This window comes from Malania oleifera, chromosome 5 (genome assembly GCF_029873635.1).
Source record: "Malania oleifera isolate guangnan ecotype guangnan chromosome 5, ASM2987363v1, whole genome shotgun sequence".
Classification (NCBI taxonomy): domain Eukaryota; kingdom Viridiplantae; phylum Streptophyta; class Magnoliopsida; order Santalales; family Ximeniaceae; genus Malania; species Malania oleifera.
In genome coordinates this window covers 84,919,234-84,940,412 of record NC_080421.1, presented here as the reverse complement: position 1 = coordinate 84,940,412, position 21,179 = coordinate 84,919,234, and the positions used below count along the sequence as shown (strand labels likewise).

Below are 21,179 nucleotides of genomic sequence, written 5' to 3'. Positions count from 1 at the left end.
TTTAAGATGTAAACATTTGGTATCACATTAATTAATATTTTGTATCCTCACATAATCATTGAAAGTTATGCATTAGCAAGGGGGATGGTTGATGTCAAAAGGGAGAGAAGTAAATTTTTTTATTAAATCTAATAGTTGAACAAGTTTTAAACTTTCAGATTTCTAAGGGGAGAAGAACATAAGGTTATGTCCACTCATGTCTTATTGTTATACACCTTTTTGCTGATGTCAAAAGGGGAAGAAGAATGAGCAAAAATTGTTATTGATGTTATGCAAAGGGGGAGAAGGATAATAGATAATAGCAAAAATGTTGGCAAAAATAATTGTGTAAAAAGGAGAAAATTCAGGCTATAGGAGAAAACTTAGGGTAAACAACTTGTGTATGAACATTAGTATGTTTCATTTGGAATCAGGCTAAACACTTTGTGTATGAACATGAGCATATTGTCATTTATTGAATATTTGATGCATTAATTGCGGGGGAACCTTGTTAGGCGTAACCCATTATATATTTTTTGCTCGTGTATTTGTCATCATCAAAAAAGGGGGAGATTGTTGACTCTACGAGTCCAATCCTATTTTGAAAATGAAAAATCACTTGGTATTTGATTTGTGCATTGAGATTGTGAACATGAACTATATTAAGCATGCACGAAAGGATAGCAAGTCATGGAAGCCATAAAGAATAAAATATACACAACTTGGCAGATCCATGGAACTCAAAGAGTACAAGAATGAAGATACAAGCACCATATTCAAGAGCGTTTTGGTAATGGGTATTTAGAACTCATGTATTTACATTTTCATATGATTTAATTTGAGGCTCAACATATAACCTAGAATGACTTAGGACTCATGCATCTCATGAATATCATTAGGAGACATGCATGAATTTAGAAATATTCTTAAAACCTTAGAAAATATTTTTATAAAAGATCCAAGAAAGAGAGCAAAGTAGATTTTTAAATTAAAGAAGAAAAATTCAGAAAATGGGAACTTCGGTAGTCTGAACTCAACCTCAGTCGCCTAAAGAATTTCTTCAGGAGCCTGAAGAATTAAGGTGAAACATAGAATCTGGCCGAGGCACTTCGGTCGCCTGAGCTTGGCACTTTTGGCGTCTGAACTCGCCACTTCAAAAGCCTCTCGCCACTTCAAGAGCCTGAACTCCACTTCAGTCGTCTGAACCTGTGGGAAAACTTAAAAATCTAATTTTTTAATGTGTGAACATGTGAGCTATCTTTTGATCCAACGGTCAAGATCTATTCTAAAGGCAAGATAACTATATATACTGAATATCTAAACCCTAGTGAGAGAGCTAAGACAAACGAGAAGAGAAGAGAACATCTTTTTGAAAGAAAAGTGAGAAACTTGAGTTGATTGCTACATAATTGCTTGTACTCCATACTATATTCATCTTCCTTGGGCAAATCTACTCAAAAAACAAAAGGGATCTCACTCATATGTCTTAATTTCAACTTGGTATTGAGGTTTGGTTAATCCATTTAGTTTTATCAAGAGATTCTCATATCAACATCTGTTTTTGAATATCTTTAGAGAAGTTTGATATTGAGTTTTCACATTCATATAAAGATTGTTTTTGACAAGTTCAATACTTGAGAAAGTTTTTATTAGGCCATTGATCAAAGAGTAACATTTAAGTGTGTTCTCAGTTAAGGACTTGATGTTTTGAATATTTCTAAACTATTTGGTTAGATATGCTTAGAAGTGCATAACTATATATATATATATATATTGAAATATATTTTATGAAAATCATATATTAAGTTTGTTGATCTTTGATATTTATTGTGGTCATATCTTCAAGATTCTAGGATACTATTGCTTCGGAAAGCAAGATTCGTGGTTCTTTAAGAAATTGATATTTTTGCTTAATTAGATTTCTTAATTTAGTTTTCTCATCTTTCAAGCATAAGTCTATAAATGCATGTATACATTAGTTTTGAAGGGATTGAAATTGAGAATTAAAGTTGTTGAATATTGATCATGTATCATTGTACATAGGATTGTTGCTCTGCCTTGCGGTCATTTTTTCGTACTTGGGATTCCCAAAATCCTTATTGAGGTAATACATTATAATGGAAGCTAGGATACTTTAGTCTTGGTAAAAAAATGTTTCCCCATATTTCCTTAAATCCACTGTTCAAAATAAAGCAATTAATATGGAGGTTCACCATTGTCTTTTATTTCAGAAGTTGAATTTGAAGTCAATGATTAAGATATGGTTAATAGTCATTCTGCAGATAAACCAAATGTATTGGGAAAATATTTGGTAACTCTTGTTTAAGCCTTGGGGGTCACTTAAGTTGAGATTGGCCTATTGCACAAGGCTTCCACTCAAAACAGGGTCCAAAAAAGTGGATGTGTGGAACTTATGGCCGTTTGTGGTATGGACTTTATGTCGTTGGTGTAATGAGATTTTAGTGATGTATTTTAGTGGGAAGTCGAGTCAAAGATGCATGTGCATAAAAATAAATGAAAACATCCATATTCTGTGGTGGATTAACTTTTATTTAACTTATGTTTGGATCTATATGCGTGTATGTGTGTGTAGGAATATAATATCTTGGTATAAATCGGCAATAAATCAATTTTGAGTGCTGTCTACGATGATGATTTCCTATTGTTTTCATGTGTAATACAAGAATTTTTCAAGATTGGTACCTACTTTTATTATTATTATAGGATAAGATTATTGTTGTGGCCTCCCTGTGGAGTTATGTGTTAGGAGTTTTTAAGGAAAAATCCAGAACATATTGACTGCTGAGAGAGAAAGGTTATATCAATGTTAGATTTTGGGTGACTAGAAATGAGAATTAAAGTGCTTGGGTGTTGGTTCTATATCAAGTGGTACTAGAGCAGGTTATCCAATCCATCTAATAGTGTTAGCTATCAATTTTTGATAGGGTTGTTAATGAGTTTTAACTCAAACTAGCTGGGTAGACGATGGTTTTATTTGAAGTTATGTTTAGCAAATTTTGATGACAAAAATTTTATGAGGGGAGAATGTAACGTTCCGAAAAATAATATGCATGGAAGTATAACTAATAATAATAATAATTAAATAATTATTAATTAAATAAAATAATATAATATATTAATATTATAATATTATAAATATATATATATATATATATATGTATATGTGCATGTAATGAATCCTCCAGCTTCAGGATTAATTTAAACCCCCACTTTTCTTAGAAAGCTCTCTCACCCTCTCGGCGTCCTCTCTTTGTTTCCTCACTCCTCTCTCTCTCTCTCTCTCCCCCCCCCCCCCAATTTTCTCAACAAAACCTACGTAAATTGAAGAATGGAAATCATTCAAAGGTCCCAGCTCCGCTTTTCTACGATTTAACTGGAGAAACCTTGTCGTTGGCACACCGTAGGCACCACTCCAGGGTTAGGGTAAGTGGACTAGATTATGTCGGATTTATTTTAAACTATTCCCAATTAAATTTGATTACGTGAATTTACTTAGATTTATGTTATTTAAAATATGCCTGATTTATGTTGAGTATGTGAAATTAATTATATCCATGTTCATATTTTATTTTAAAAATATGTCTGATTTTAATTGATTACGTAAATTTAATTATATTCATATGCCTGAGTTAAATAAAACTATAGGGATTTTATTATAGTGGGGTTATGGGAATAATTTTGGAATTAAATTAATCTGTAGGGATTTGATCATACCGGTTTTCTTTGGAAATAGTTGAAATTGATCATACCTGCATTTTTATTTAAATTTATTAAATATATATTTGTGAAAATTTCTTAGGTAATTTATGAATTTATAATTATTATATAAATTGTGTGGCATGAGTTATTTCATTTTATTGTATAATTGAGCAAATTTGGGATTTTTGCGGAGTTATGCCTAATGTGTGATTTATTGTGAATATTGATTAGATTGGGAATAAGGATGATATTTTGTAAAAATTTTATATTGGGAATAATTATGAGATTATATGCTTTATTGCATAAATTATAATTATATGTTTTAAGAACCATGATGGTTTGGATGTGATGGGTGCTCGGTACCATAGCTATAGATGAGTATTAGTGCAGCCACACTGTTGGGAAAGTGTTGGCAGTGAATAATGGATTTGGCCTGAGTAGAGATGGAGTACGCACCTATTTCCGGACTAGGATGAGGAGGCAAATCGCACTTACAGACAAGCTACCTTTGATTTACCTTTAGTCGGCCAACAAAGGTTAAGTCCAGTCTTCAGACTGCGCAACCCGATCATGGAGATTAAAAATGACATGCATAGGCCAAAAGGAGTTCGATTATACATATTTGTATATTTATGTGGTTCGGATTATGTGGTCGACTTGAATGTTGTTTTAGGAAAGAACTATGCATATATTTATATGATTATAAATGGCCATATTTGAAGGGCCTAACAGATAATTTTCAGTAAGGAAAAGTATACGCGTATATGTGAACAGAGCTCAGGTAGTAAGGCTAAAATGTGATATGAAAAAAAAGGTATAAATGGAGGTATATATATATATATATATATATATATATATATATATATATATATACATATGTCTTTTAAATAAAAATGATTCACATTTATTCAAAGGCAGTTTTTAACAGTTAATTTGTTAATTGAGTTATTTTTATACTAAACCTCATTTGAGCCACACACTGATAATAATCTAATCTATACTTACTGAGAGGTGTCTTACCCAATTACTGTTATACATTTTAGATATCTTCAAGAGCATAGTTGAAACCAGAGTAGCACAGTGGAAGCATGGTTGGGATTAGAAGGAGTGGTGTAAATTAAATATTAATTTTGTTATTTTTAGTTTATCTTGAAATTTCCTAAGGATGTATTAAATTTGATATTAGAGATATTGTTGTAATAAAAAGTTTTTAGTACTCTAGTAAATATATTTGAGGTCTTCCGCTGTTGAAATTTTTGGGTCACTACAGTTGGTATCAGAGCAAATTTTTAAGTTACTACAGTGCTTTCCGTGTAGATTAGAGGACCGTTCCATTGTATTCTCTGGTGTTTGTGACAAACACTCGGTTGCAGAAGGATTGATCTTTTTACATGCTTTCTCTTTATGCTTTCATTTATCTGCTTTCATCTTTACATGCTTTCCTTTACTGATTTGATTGTGATGAAGCTTTAGAGATAGGATAGCATTTTTTTTTAGATTTAGTCAGGTATATGTAATAGGCTGCAGATCTAAAAAGGTTATTGTGATCGTTGTGATAAGGTATACTTTGGTTCCAGACCGTACTCTAGATGGTTGGTGCACCCTTGCTACCCTATGCCATCGAATGGCTCCTTTCACCGTCTAACCCTATTACAAATAATTAACCGAACATAGATTACGCACATAACATCTTAAGTCAAATTCATAATTGAGCATTGCTTTGTATTAGTAGAGTTAATATAAATTTTACATGCTTTCAAGTAGTTATTAGAAAAACCCTTTTCAAAACCTCTCTTTTTTACTTTCTTTTTACACACAGCCATAATAAACTAATCTGGAAGTGGATAATAATTGCATCTAAGTCCTTGAGGATCGATACCCGACTTTCTCACTTTCTACAGAACTTGGGATTAGTTCGATATTATAAATTGTATTTTTGGTAGTTAAGGACCCAAGGCTTGGCGAGTCTACCAAAGTTTAGCACCGTTTCCGAGGACTTGATTACGGTTATTAGCCAATTTCCTGTTTAGAGTAATGTTTCTTTATTTTTCATTTATTTTTGTTTTTCTTTCACATACTGAAGTCTTGATTCTGTGTGCTTTAATTGTGTATGTTGGGTTTGCATTCTCTGGATCCTGAGCTAATACCTATAGACCTCAATATTGAGAGATCTCGTAGGTCCCTTAGGAAACCCACTTCGAATCCTAAGTTTGCAAAGTCATCTGAACTTAAGATAATGGTTGAACATCCATCGGTTCCCACTAACCAAATGTCAAAACCCCAGCTCCCCGCCAACCTATGGTGATGGAGCAACCACTTAGGCCTCTTAGGGACTACTTTGTACCCAACACATACACTTCGCTACCTTACATCTGATACCTGAATATGGAGCTAGCTCTGTTTTAGATCAAAACTTCCATCATCTCGATGCTTCCCAACTTCTATGAAAATTCAAATGAAAATCCTTATAAGCATCTAGATGAATTCCTCGAAATTTGCTCCACCATCCAAATGCATAATTTTAGTGATGATGCCCTCCGCTTAAGGCTTTTCATCTTCTCTCTAAAAGATAAGGCCAACTATTGGCTAACGTCCCAGAGCCAAACTTGGTAACCAACTGGGCCACCATGCAACTTAAGTTTTTAAAGAAGTACTTCCTAATTAGGAAGACTAACCAGCTTAGAAGAGCTGTCACTAGTTTCTCACAGATAGATGGTAAGCAATTTTTTAATACTTGGGAGTGCTTTAGGGACCTTTTGCACACATGCCCACATCATCAACTCCTTAGGTGCCAATTAGTTCAAAAATTTTATGAGGGCTTAATTGAGCGTGATCGGTCAATGGCCGATGCATCATGTGGAGGTACATTCTCACAAAGCATGAAAATAAGGCTTGGACTCTCTTTGAGAACCTAGCCGAGAATTCCCAACATTATAGTGTTGCTACTCGTGAACCTTCCCACACTTCTTATTCATACCCTCAAAAAGCTTATGAGTTAGCAACTGACCATGACTTTGTGCCCACTCTACACATGATCATTAAGAAACTTGATCAGGTCTTGTCTTCAGGACAACCACCTCAACTGGTAGCGTATGCAGAGTTGTGCACCATATGCTTCGACCCTTTTCATACTTGTTACAATTGCCCCTATGCGCCCCCCACACCTGAGTTTGTGCAAAAGGAAGTTAACTCCACCCACAATTGGTACAATATGCCAACCAATGATCCATATTCAAAAATGTACAATCCTGGGTGGAGTCAACATTCTAACTTCCCTTGGAGGCCACAAGCTCTGAATATTCCAGTCCAAAGACCTCAGCAACATTCCAATGCTCCACCTCCTCGACAGTGTCAAAATTCTATTCCTCAAACTCCTCCCATGTTTGACCCTTGCCAATTAGCTTATCAACACCTCCTCCTCTACAGTCTCAACATGATTATTCTTTCCAAGAGACAATGTTGAAAGCCCTGAAGGGTATTGAGGCAGATTGTTAGATTAATTGGTAATTGCTTCATTCCCACTCACAGTCCATAGAGAAGATTGAGGCCACTATGGGGCAACTAGCTACATCCTTGAGTAGGTAGAATAAGGATAAGTTGCCAAGTCAATCCCTCGTCAACCCAAAAGGACAACAAGGGGTAGAGAGTGATCTGGTTTCTAGCAATTTGACATATCATGAGCAAACCCAAGCCCGACCCTTAGAAGTGGTAGGGAGGTAGAAAACAAGGTCGAGAAGAAATTGGATGCAGGTATAGGTAAGGAGAATATGGGGATAGAGCCTAGTCTTGAACCATGCAACCATTTCTTATCCAAGTAATCCCGTGATGCCCACCTCCTCCAATGATGGAGCATTGCCCCATTATATCTCTATAGTGCCATATCACTTAACTCTTCACTCGAACCCCAAGACTAAGAAGACAACTACTGTTGAGTCCATAACGGACACATTTAACCAAGTTGGGGTCAACCATCCTCTCACAGACGCAATCAATCTTCAGCTTAATAGCCCTTCCATCTCAGGCCTAGAGGACTTGTGTGAGAAAATTTCTGCTATTTGTGACTCAACTTCTAGTCTAGAGAGAAGACCTTAGACATGTGTGAAGTGGGCTACTGAGGGATTAGTGGAGAAGGTTCTTATTATTGACCCTGGTTGAATCTGACATGAGCATTTAGTGCGTCTGGCTGAAGACAGTAAACTTAGCGCTTACGGGGGCAACTCGTAAAGTTTTTTTCTTTCGTTAAGTCTATAAGTTGTATAGTGTAGTGTAGATAGATGTAGGACTAGCTGTTGGGTTCTGTTGCTTTGTGGTCTGCATATATACTATGTTTAGGCACGTTTTTGTTGCTTTTCTTTCTTTTCTTTTCTTTGTAATTTCATCTCTTGCATTTCACCATGCTTTTGGAAGGGTTGTGCTTGTACTCTGACATTCTTTATAAATTGTGCTGCCTTTATGATTTAAATGAAATTACATGGTGCTTTTGATCTACATGACTTTTTTTTTTTTTTCAGTGTACTATTGCATGCATGGAATTTTCTAGATCATATGTGGTTGTTATTTTCGCAGGTACACTAATTGACTTCATTGCACCATGCAATGTTTCCTTTCGCATGATTCCCAAGTTCTTTCTTTTCACACTTCAGTTAGGACACTGAAGTTTTAAGTTAAGGGTAGGGAGTAGGAAAATAGTACATGGCACATTGTAAGCACAAAATGACAAGTTTTAAAATTTTTTTTTTTTTTTCAGTAAACATCACTTGTTTCAGGCCATGTTAACATCTACTATACCCTTTACATACTCTTATATTACTTAGATGTTACATGCATAGGCTTATCAATTATATGATTTTAGTATGCTTACTAATGAAGTAGTGAGTTATTTGTATGTAGTTTCACATAACATAGCCTATGTACTAATATGACACTCTATGTGGGTTGACTAGTGATTCATTTGTGTTAATATGGTTATATAAACTCTTGTATTCACATGGTACTTCATGAGGCTAAAAACGCACTTACATGTGATTTGTAGAACTTAGGGTTCCTTGAGAGCACTAAGAGAACAACCGTGGCGACTATGACACCTTGTGAGGTACTGTTGAGTCATTCGTTCATTTCTTGAGTTGTTGACGTCAAACTCTGAGTTTAGGGAACTCAACTTCTCTTTTTCTAGCTTTTCATTGTACACTAGTCTCGGTTCTTAAATTTGCTAGCCTAGAGGTGATTTCTAGTGGGGATATATAAACCTAAGTCGTATAGCCTACTCAAGATGTGAAAATTGGGCTACTCCAAGACAAATAATTATTTTACGGACTCCTTCTTGAGCCTAATTTTCCATTGGAGGTATGAAAACATAAAAAGTTGTGAAAATAATCCTAGGTAACCATGGAAAGAAAGAATGTAAAAAGAATGAGCAAAAGAAACAAAAAGAAATAAGAAATGAAAAATATGTTGAATATCTGTTTTATATATATATATATATATATATATATATATATATATATATATATATATAAAGGTTGAGTTAGGGACACAACACATGATTCTAGAAGACTCTTCAGCTGTCCAATGCATGAGTTGTATTCACACCAAGTCTATGAATAGGTGAATCTAGGGTGGTCTTGATTGAATGTGGAGAGTAGGTGAGAAGATGCTAGGGTGAAGGACCCTATTGGAATTGGTGTACTCCCAAGAGGAGGTGAATTGGGTATTTAAAAATTTTCTCCTAGGTCAATTCAAATTCCACAAATAGTATTACGCAAGCCTAGATCTTTCTATATAATCATAAACCCAATCAAATATTCAAATAATCAAACTGCATATAGTAAATCAAACATAAAACATACATGTGTTGAAAGTGAATGAGTAAAAAAACAAAAGTTGCACCAAATATGTTATCGAGATTCAGCCAATACTGTCTACGTCCCCACCTCAAGCTTACAAGTAAGAGGATTCCACTATGACTCGCTTAATGGGTGGAGTGACACCTAATACAATACCAGGTCAAATTACCAGGGCTAACCTCAACCTTTACAACCAATCCTTACGGACTAGATCAACACTCCATCAGGCCACACCTGGAATACAAACGATAATCAACGCATTTTTGTGTACAATTTGAATGCTTCTAACACAAGCAGATTTGTACAATATTATGATCTAGAATATATGCACTTACAGATGATAAGATCTAATGCTTAAGTGAGATTTACTAAAACACTACTTCAGCTCTCAATAACAGTGTATATATGTGTGTATACGTGAGAGTAATTACCTTTGATTGAAGAAAAATAAAATCAAAATATTTTTCAAGTATAAGCACAAACAAGATTAGGGTTCAAGTTTGCTCAAAAGTACTTTATCAAAAATGCAAGTAAGGTTTCGAATTTGGCAATGAAGATACCAAGACTTAGAAGTTAACAAGAGTGCTTCTCAAAAAAATATTTATCAGTCAAATACTTTGAGAAAAACCCTAACTTTACTCTCCAAGAAAAATATCAATCAATACGCAAAAATGAGAGTAATGAGCTTCAAGAAAAAATCAATGTAGGCACACAGGAAATGAAAATTAAACTCCCTTTAACTTGCAATTAGTTTGCTAGAAAGGAGTAGGCAAATAATATTCTCTAGCTTTAGAAAATATTTTTCAAGTAAGAATATAAGAGATTATGAAATATAGGCTTGAATATATGAAGTATATACAAATGGAGTTCAAGAAAATCAGAGAGATTTTTTTTTGTCCAATTATATTGTTAATCATGTGCTAATCTAGAAAAATGAGGGGTATATATAGAATTCCCTTAATTTTAGATCGTTAGGGACATAGAGGGAATTTCTAAAAACTTTAATTAATAATTAACCCTATTTAGAGCTAGTTACCACGGTTAAAAGTATAACAACCTAAGAGTTTCGATCGCCTAATCCTTAGTGCCGGTTGCCTGAACAACCATAGACAAAAAATTTCACTTTATGACTTCGGGTGCTTGAGGGAAAGTTCTGGTGGCTGAGCCAATGCGATTTTCCAAACGGTCAAGGTTCAGTCACTCAGTAAATGGTTTGGTTTGTTGAACTTCATTCTTTGGTCACCTGGGGTATTTTTGAACTTAGAGTTCGGGCGCCCGGGGAAGGTAAAAGATGACAACTGTTATGTTCGGTCAATCGTGAATAATGTGTTCATTTTGGACCGGTCGCCTGAGCCAAGTTAACATATTGACTTTTTACCTATTTAATCGACCGAGGCATTTTTAACGCACTGAATTCGGTCTGCCGAAGCCCTTTCAAGAGTAAAGATAGGTCTTATCATGCATGTGATGCAGTTATTATAAACCGTAATATATTACATACCTAAAATTAAATTAATCATTAAATACAAATAAAAACAATTTGGTCTTCATTTCCCTTGTATCTCCATATGCCACCATATGATGTAAGACTTAGCCATCTCATGCAAGAATGAAACTGCACACAAACTTAGGGCACATGTGAGAAACATTGGTTTTGTCATAATCAAAATGGGATTAAACTCATAAAACCAACATTCTCCCCTTTTTTGATGATGAAAAAAATAATTTGCAAAAGTGGGTTGAGCCAAATAGACTCCCCCTAAGTATGTGCATAGAATTTAAATTTAATGTGCAGGCATATGACAAAAGAAGACAACCACACACAAATTATGCATTCAATCTATAGTTATCAATAAAGCTCAATTAATATGCATTTAAATTTCCCAATTTTTAATTAGACACTTCTCCCCCTTTTGACATCAACAAGAAGGGGCTAAGGTAGGAAAGTAAACATAAGATAAAAGACATTCAGATATAAGATTTAATTCTAGGAGAAATTTTTGAAATTTTGGCAACATGTCGTTTGAAAATAGAGCATTTCCCAAAAAGAAATCAAAGACCTGATTGATTACAAGTATAGCCCATCATTCAACATGCAAGATATTTAGTATAGTCCAAGGCAGTGCATGCAATGATTCAAATACATCCAATATTCATGATCAATATAAAACAAACCTCTCAATATATACATTAAGAACATGAATGTAAGTGTTAGAATTGTTAAGGAATTTTAGAGTCGTAGTATTTTAAGTTGAGTTGCTCCCCCTTTCAATTTCAAAGCAACTTAGATGCAAACAATTGCTTGTGCGTAACAAGGATGTTATCACACAAAAAGACAGGCAAGCATTTTGATCCTTCGACCACTTCTACTAGAAAAGATATCATGGCATTGCTGTAAAAGAAACTTTAAAATTAATTTTTAGGCAAGCCAGGTAGGAGAGCAAAAAGAATTTTATCTTGAAAAATAGAGGCTCCCCCTATCAATTTAATCAAAATAGAATTTATGAAACATACAAGCAATAGAAATTTTGAAATCAAGTTTTGCAAGGTGTGCAATTTTCACCAAAACAATCCATATCGAACATATTCATGAAGCATGATTATGATGTTCAAGGAGCGTAAACAACCTTTGGACTCAAAAACAAAGCAATGAAGCATGTAAGTCCATAGGGTTTAATTTTTCTAAAACCAATAAGATGTATGCAGTAAGGATAATTTTTAGAAAAATTTGATCAGCATGCACACTGTAATAGGGACATTTTCCTAAAAAAAAAAAAATTGCTTCAAAAACTGGTAATTTATTAGACAAATCATGATAATATGCATCATCTAGATGCCATTTAAAGCAAGCAATCCAATAGTATAATCAATAGTTCAAAATGAGCTATCCATCAAGGAGATAATATGAATAATGAATAACAGCTGATAGCTATGAGTTCAGTGCAATGATGCTCTTCATAAAGGCATATGGAATAATGTGATGCCCCAAGCCCACCAGGTGGGACCTGAGTGTCACGCTGTTCAATCCCGTATCTCTGATACCATAATTAACATACACACAGTGGAATATAAATAAATTACCTCAAATAAATACCAGAGTTCTATAAACATCCCAAAAATGAACACTACAACATCCAGATATTCGTATCTACAACTAGCATTTAAAATATAGTCATGTACAAATTTATCTATATATTTACTAGTATCTCACAATACCCTAAAAAGAAAACTACCAAAAATAGTCTCAGCCTAGGCCTTCAAGCCCATTCTCCAGAAGAACCTGAAAAGTTGATCATCCGCTAAGGTGAGACACTTCTCAGTAAAGAGGGGAATAAATTATAACAGTGGGTGGCAGATAAGTTTTAATATATATATATATATATATATATATATATATATATATATAAGAATAAACTGCTTCTCATATAATATCAATAACAGCGGAGAAAACACATCATTAATAACATCACTGACAACTGATATCATTCACACATCCAATATGCACAAGTACATAATTTTTATGCAGGAGAAAGTCCTCGAGGATAGGGAAGATTACCCGCCTATATAAGTAGCTTCCCTCTTATCTGCTACCTAAAAGATACCTACTAGAGCACTCACCTTACTCATTAAGCCCTCAGGTGAAGAATTACCTCGCCACCTGTATACATACCTTTATTTTTATTTTTAAAGGCGTAGGTTTCCGAGGATCGAAATGATTACCTGCCCAAACAAGTAGCATCCCTTTGCATTGATACCATGAAACTACCTATCAGAGCACTCACCTTTCCCAGTAAGCCCCTAGTGGTATGTTTACCTCACCGCATGCACACACATGCATTCAAAATATGTTATATCATTATTATTATGCTATAATTAAATTCACATGCACAACACATCCACACATGATCATGCATCTCATACTTTATATTCCAATGTCCTCAGTACGTGGCCCACACAGAATAACTATGTACATATTAGTACATGGCCCACACAGGCACCACTATCCACATAGGGTACATAATATGGCCCACACAGGAGCCATCATCCACACAGGATATAACGTGGCCCACATAGGCACCACTCTGGCTTCCGCGACACGTGGTCCACACGGGCACCACTATTCACCAGTATCCAATCCCCATGACCTACTTGTAGTGCATCAGTAGAACAAACTCCTCAGACCTACCAATGTCCTACCCCATATAAATGACATTATGATGAACTTCTCAGCTTGCCAACATCATATCATGATTTATATCTAGGCAATATAACAACCTCCTCATGAAAACCTTATATCGTGATGCATACAAATAACCACACTAGGTAATTCACATTGACGTATCAATGCATTTCCACATAGGAATCCAACATCACAATGCATTTCCACATAGGAATTCAAACATAACAATTCATTCGTCATGCCATAGTTATTACAAACATTTCTATATGCAAGCCCAAATACCATAGTAATTCATATTCAATTTATTAGAAAAAATTGTTCTTATGCCATGCAATTTTAATATTATATGCAATTATCCCTAATATAAACCTTAAACAAAGTCATCATTTTTCAGTACTCAGATTGTTTTTAAAATCATATAGATAAGTACTAGGTTTCATATGCTCGTAAATAACTAATTCACCTTAATAAAATACTGATATAATTTTATTCCCCCTCACCTGACCCTCAAAAATAAACCCGCAGGGACCCTACACCACTCCTGCGGCATCTGTGCAAAAGCCTCTGTATCCATAAATTCCAAACCAATCTTCTCAATCCCATAACACTTCCTAATAATATTCCTTAACCTATTTCCCTCAAATAAACATTAAAACCCAAAAATACAACCTTATCCTGATTTTGGAGCTATACCCCAGAACCTCAAACCAAAATTCCACTTCGCTAGATTTGTAGAGAATTGTTCTAGTAATCTTGTGGTGGTTTTCGATCATTAATTTAACTTAAAATTTAAGAAAAATTGAGGTAAGAGTGAGAATTTGCCTTACCCCAGGAGATATGCCTACGTCTCTCTTACGACAAATCTAGTCTAGTAGAAATGTCAATGGTAAAGAATGGAACCCAGTGGTATTCTCTGATTTTCAATTGGCCGAATATTTGCTGAGAAATTGAGGAGAGAGAGAGTAGAGACGAGGAGAGAGACGAGAAGCGAGAGTCTGAGAGGTGCATGAATGTGAGAGGTGCTGAGAGAGTGAATCCAAAGTGATTTTGGATTTGAAGAAGCTTCTCAGGTTAGGTTTCTTTATCCTTTTCCTTTTTTTTTTTCCTTCACTTACTTTAACATAATATCATATTATATTATATACTTATATATATATAACCACCATTTTATCCAATTTAATTAAACCAATTTAATAATGTTATATTAATTAATTAATTTATTATTATTATTATTATTATTATTATTATTATTTTTTAGGATCACACTTACTCACACACACACACACACAGATATATATATATATATATATATATATATATATATATTAGGGTCGTTACATATAAGGTATGATCATGAGAGCATTTTAATTTATATAACCATGAGAGAAAGATGCTCCCCCTCAGCTAAGTGCTTATCCAAATTATGCCTTATTATTCAAGTTCTTTAGCCAAGCCTTCTAAGATTTTTAATGGCTTAAACTTGGCTTATCATGCTAAGGCTTAAAGGACCAAAAAGTTACAAGCAATACTTCTCCATGGTCACAAGCTTGTATATGCCTCTTTACTTATGAATTTTAGTGTGTGATAGGCTCAATACAAACAAAAGCTCTAAATGATTTGATTTAAAGACAGGAGCTTACAAGATGAGATTGAATATATACTTTTATACAATTAAATTTGCTTGAACTCAGAAGAGTATAAGAATATCTAATGAATGATACTCTTTTGTCATTACTAGTTTGCCACTATAGAAAAGTATCCATATGATATGATCATGATTTGGAGCAGGATTCAAACCAGTGAATGAATGAAATTTTACCAGATATGATCGTGTAGTGGTAAAGAGATCCTATGGAGGAAATGAGTGAACCAAGATTAGAGGATTCAAATTTTAAACTCAAAAAGAAAATTTGATTTAACTATGAAACTTGAATCCCTTAGTGGACGCCTGTAATATTGATTACAAGAAGAATGTCTTTAAATAAGCACCAGTAGAATAGGAATTTATTATAGCCTGTGCTTAAGCCTAAAGAGATGGCTAAAATTTTAGCGGGCTTTTAGGAGAAGAAAAATGAGTTAAGGATATAATATATAGAACATGATAAATTCCCTAAAGCTCAGTTTTGTGCAATGGACAAACTGTGCTTAACTTAAAATATTTATATTTAAGCGTGAGTTAAACGTTTAGAATTAATTACCTGGCAGGTATGCTTTGTCCATTTGGAAGTGGAGTTTACTTCAGCTAGCTATAGCCAATATATTTTTATGTTTTACCCCATCATTATGATATATATGGATTAAATTGAGATTGGATAAAACACTTAAATTTTCGTATTAGCTTGCTTCTCTATGGTTCTTAGTATAATAATAGTATACAAAGATTTGACATTTGAAGCCCAAACCACTTCCCAAGCCTATATTCATCACTACCCCCTATAGCTAACCCTAAATGCTAAGGAAGAATTGTGTGATCATGTAATTCCTATTTGGGTAAATTCGTCCTTGAATTTCAAGGGGTTTGCTTTCTTAACAACCCATACCATTTTTCTCTCTTTGATTCTAGATGGGTTAGAAGTTGGTGAGTCTTTGACTTTCCATACTTGTTTGGATTTCACACCTTATTTTTTGAACTGACAATCAAATTTTATGTGCCCCTCCTTTTTACACAAGACACGTGTGGTGTGAGTATATGGCTGGAAGACGTACTAGCATAATGTTTAGATTCTCTAACAAAGTACCCCATGTATAGGTTCTTTATTTTCCTATTTTCAATCCCATTAAAACCCATACCTTCTTTATCTAAAGTCATCTTTTGTGAACCTAGAAGCTTGTCTGAGTTTTCTTTGCCCCTAGTAAATGTATAGATGATTTTGGCTTGGTCCTCAGTTTTTCTTTCCAGGCCTTGAGTTTTTGAATCTTTTAAGCCCTTGCAAACACCTTGTAGTTTTATGAATTCTTTTGACATTGTGTTTGCTTTGCACTCAAGTTCTGAAATGAAAAGGTCCTTTTTGTTATCACTAGAGATTTGGGATCTTAAGACATTCAACTCTTTTTCCAACTTTTCATTCTTGTTTACTAAATTTTTTATTTTCAACTTATTTTAATTTTCATCAAGAATTTTTTATTCAAGTTCTTTCAATGATGCCTCATTCTTATTTTTCAAAGTAGTGTAGCGTTTAAGTGCTTTAACAAGAGACTTATGAGTTTTAATGTATTTTAGTTTGAGTTCCTCATAAGTGGGCATGCAATCATCATCAAATTCACTACAAGATTCACTACAGGAAGTATCATAGGATTTATTGCAAGAATCATTACATGAATCATTTAAAGAAGCAGAAGGAGATGAATTTACCTCTTCGTCGATTAAGGCTATAAAGCACCAATTTTCTCCTCAATGATCCATTAAGCTTGAGTCACTTGGAGTGATAGCCTTTTCTTGCTTAATTTCATCATACCGCTTTTTGAGTGCCTCCCATATTTTTTTTAGCACTCTGACATGCCATAACTTCATGAAGGATGTTAGTATCTAAGGCATACAATAAAGTGTTCATGACATCAAAATTTATTTGCATTAGATTCATGTCATTCTCAATCAACTCAATTTCTAGTTTGGGAATTTCAACATAATCAACAGTTTTCATAGGCACAACATTTCCTTGAGCAATAATCTTCCAAATCCCCCAATTTACTGCTTTAATAAATGTAGTCATTCTAAATTTCCATTCGGTGAAATTTTCACTGTAAAACATTGGAGGGATTTTAGATAACCTTCCCTCACAAGATAGCACCAACTCAAGCCATCATGATCTTTTACAAAAATCGTTTAAGTCTATGTGACGAGGTTCTGATACCAATTTTTGGAATTGGTGTATTCCCAAGAGGGGGGTGAATTAGGTATTTAAAAATTTCCTCCTAGGTTAATTCAAATTCCACAAACAGTATTACACAAGCTTAGGGTCTTTCTATATAATCATAAACCCAATCAAATATTCAAACAATCAAACATATGTACTGCATATAATAAATCAAACATAAAACATACATGTATTGAAATTGAAAGTGCGGAAAAATAAAAGTTGCACCAGATATGTTATCGGGGTTTAGCCAATACTGCCTACGTCCCTGCCTCAAGCTCACAAGAAAAAAGATTCTAGTATGGCTCGCTTAATGGGCGAAGTGGCACCTAATACAACATCAGGTCAAATTACCAGGGCTGACCTCAACCTTTACAACCAATCCTTACGGGTTAAATTAACACACCCTCCGGCTATGCTTGGAATACAACAAATAATCAACACAATTTCATGTACAATTTCAATGCTTCGAACACAAGCAGATTTGTACAATATTTTGATCTAGAATACATCCACTCACAGATGATAATATCAATGCTCAAGTGAGATTTGCTAAAACACTATTTCAGCTCTCAATAATAGTGTGTGTACATATATATACATATATCTGTGTGTGTGTGTGTGTGTGTGTGCATGAGAGTAATTACCTTTGATTCAAGAAAAATAATATCAGAATATAATCAAAGGAACTTTGAATCTCAAAGAGAAAATCTCAACACAATATTTTTCAAGTATAAGCACAAACGAGATAAGGGTTCAAACTTACTCAAAAGTACTTTATCGAAAATACAAGCAAGCTTTTGAATCTGGCAATGAAGATGCCAAGAATTAGGAGCTAACAAGAGTTCTTCTCAAAGAGATATTCATCAGTCAAATACTTTGAGAAAAACCCTAGCTTTACTCTCCAAGAAAAATATCAATCAATACAGGAAAATGAGAGTAATGAGCTTCAAGAACAAATCTCTGTAAGCACATAGTAAGTGAAAATCAAACTCCCTCTAACTTGTAATTAGTTTGCAGCAAAAGAGTAAGCAAATAATATTCTTTAGTTTTAAAAAATATTTTTCGAGTAAGAATGTGAGAGAGTATGAAATATAGGCTTGAAGATATGAAGTATATGCAATGGGAGTTAAAGAAAATTAGAGAGAATTTTTTTTGTCTAATTATATTGCTAATCATGTGCTAATTTGGACAAATGAGGGGTATATATAGAATTCCCTTAGTTTTAGATGGTTAGGGACACAAAGGGAATTTTTGAAAAGTTTTATTAATAATTAACTCTTGTTTAGAGCTAGTTACCATAGTTAAAAATATAGCAACCCGAGAGTTTTGGTCACCCAGTCCTTAGGGCTGATCACCCGAACTAACATAGACAGAAAAGTTCACTGTTTGACTTTGGGTTCCAAAGGGAAAGTTTGGGTGGCTGGGCCAAGGTGATTTTCCAAATACTCAAGGTTCAGTGGTCCGGTGAATAGTTTGGTCTGCCAAACTTCATGCTTCGATCGCCCAGGGTATTTTTGAACTTGGAGTTTGGGCGCCTTGGGAAGGTAAAAAGTGACGGGTTTTATGTTTGGTCAATTGTGAACATTGTGTTCATTTTGAACCGGTCGCCCAAGCCAAGTCAACTCATTGACTTTTTACCTATTCGGTCGATCGCGGCATTTTTAACGCGCTAAGTTCGGTTGTCTAAAACCCTTTCAAGAGTAAAGATATGTCATCTTTTTGATTTAAAATTCACCCCTATTTGCATGGATATGAGTTGTGAGTTTAAGGGGATTTTTGCAAATAATGCTTAGGGACATAAGGTCGTTCTATGTTCATTTGAGCATTTAGTCCTATCATGCATGTGATATAGTTGTTACAGAATTGGGGCACAGGTGAGAAACATTGGTTTTGTCATAATTAAAATGGGACCAAACTCATAGAGTCAACAGATCTGACACCTCATAATAGGCTAAATCCCATTCTTATTAAACTAGCCCACTCAATGCTTAACGTTAGTTATTCAAAATATGTGGGATGTTTGATCATGACATTCTTCCTCACATATGAGAGTGAATCCATTTTCCTGAATATTTTTTAGGGTATACTATTGAGGCTGAGTCAAGATGACCAATCTATAGGTGTCCAAGGGTATCTTAAGTGTGGCAAATCATGCACTTTACGCATGCCTTGTGATGTGGCCTATCCATACTTTAATTTACATGATAATTTTAGCTCTGAATTGCAATTGTTGGGTGATTTTCTATGAGTATATTGTTTTTTATGGCTATGTACAGCAGATACTTGCATGAGTAAATTGCTGCGGAGTGTGTGTATAATGGAGCCATGTATGAAAAGACCTGCATGTAACTAGGTTATATATCTGTATGTGAAATGGTATAATTGTATTTCATGCTAATCTTATCTAATTTTCACTGATATTGGTGTTTATGGGTATCGCCCTGGAAACCCTCACGAGACTATAACTCGTCCACTAGGGTCAACCTAAGAGTTTAAAGCCTTGTTGCATATGGTAAATGTAATCGTGTTTCCCGTGAAAAAGGAGGTAGATAGGATTTTTCTTAGTTTTCTTAGTTTCTGCTTTTCTTGAGGACTAGAAAAGTGTAAGTTAAGGGTTGTGATAAGTCCCTAAAATGCACTATTTTAGGCTCCCATTTACCTTTGTTTATCCTAATTTATTTTATATGTAACCCTCTATTAACATAGTTCAGAGCTATGTAAGGTTTGCTCATTTTTCAGGAAAAATAGGTCAAAATTGAGGAGTTAAGCATTATAAGAAACCAATGGATAATTAGAGCACATAAAGCCTAAGTTAGATGTTCAACCAAGTTCCAAATCCTCGGATCATTAAAGGAAAAGAAGACTATGTTCGACCATGTGGTGCACCAGCAACACAAGAGGCAACCAAATCTCAAATTGGAGACTCCAAGGTTCAAACTGAAGAAAATTTGCTGCAAGGTTCGACCAAGAGTTCGACCAAGTGACCTTCCAAGGTGACCAAGTCGAGTGACCTAAAGATTACTGAGCTCGAGATACTAAGAGTCTCGACCAAGTGCTCGACTAGGGAGCCTCTAAAGGGCAAGCAAGTCAAGTTCCTTACCTCAACTAAAGATTGAAATGTTGCAAGTCTTGACCAGCAACTCAACCAGCAAGACCTTGAGGGGTGGCCAAGTCTAGATCTTGACCAGCACCTTAACCAACAAGACCTTGAGGGAAGACTAGGTCTAGATCTCGACCAGCAGCTCAACTAGGGAAAAATAGGGCACGACTTGGTCGACGGCGATGATCTTCTGTGTGAGATTTTGTGCTGAAACTTTCCTATTTTGAAATTCAAACCCTGTAAACCCTTTTGGTTATAAATATTAGTTTTTAATATGTTCTTGGGTTCCTCTTTGGCCTCTCTTAGGTTAGTGACAGACTTAAGATGTCTTTAAGAGCCATTTAGATTAGGAGTAGTGTAGATTTCAATATCTGTTATGGCATGTGCAAGACGTGTTTAACGACCTATGAGAACCAGCAAAGCTCTTGTGCTTTTAGTGCATATTAGAGGATCATTTGATTGTATTCTGTGGTGTTAGTGACAGATATTCAGTTGTAAAA

At 34.6% G+C, this 21,179-nt stretch overlaps 1 non-coding gene across 1 annotated transcript; it reads right to left on the bottom strand.

Annotated features, from left to right (window-relative positions):
• Positions 1–6,375: 6,375 nt before the first annotated feature.
• Positions 6,376–6,481, bottom strand: LOC131156811 (small nucleolar RNA R71). The gene has a single exon (XR_009137081.1). It is a non-coding gene; the product is annotated as a small nucleolar RNA R71 (small nucleolar RNA).
• Between the last annotated feature and the right edge of the window lie 14,698 nt (positions 6,482–21,179).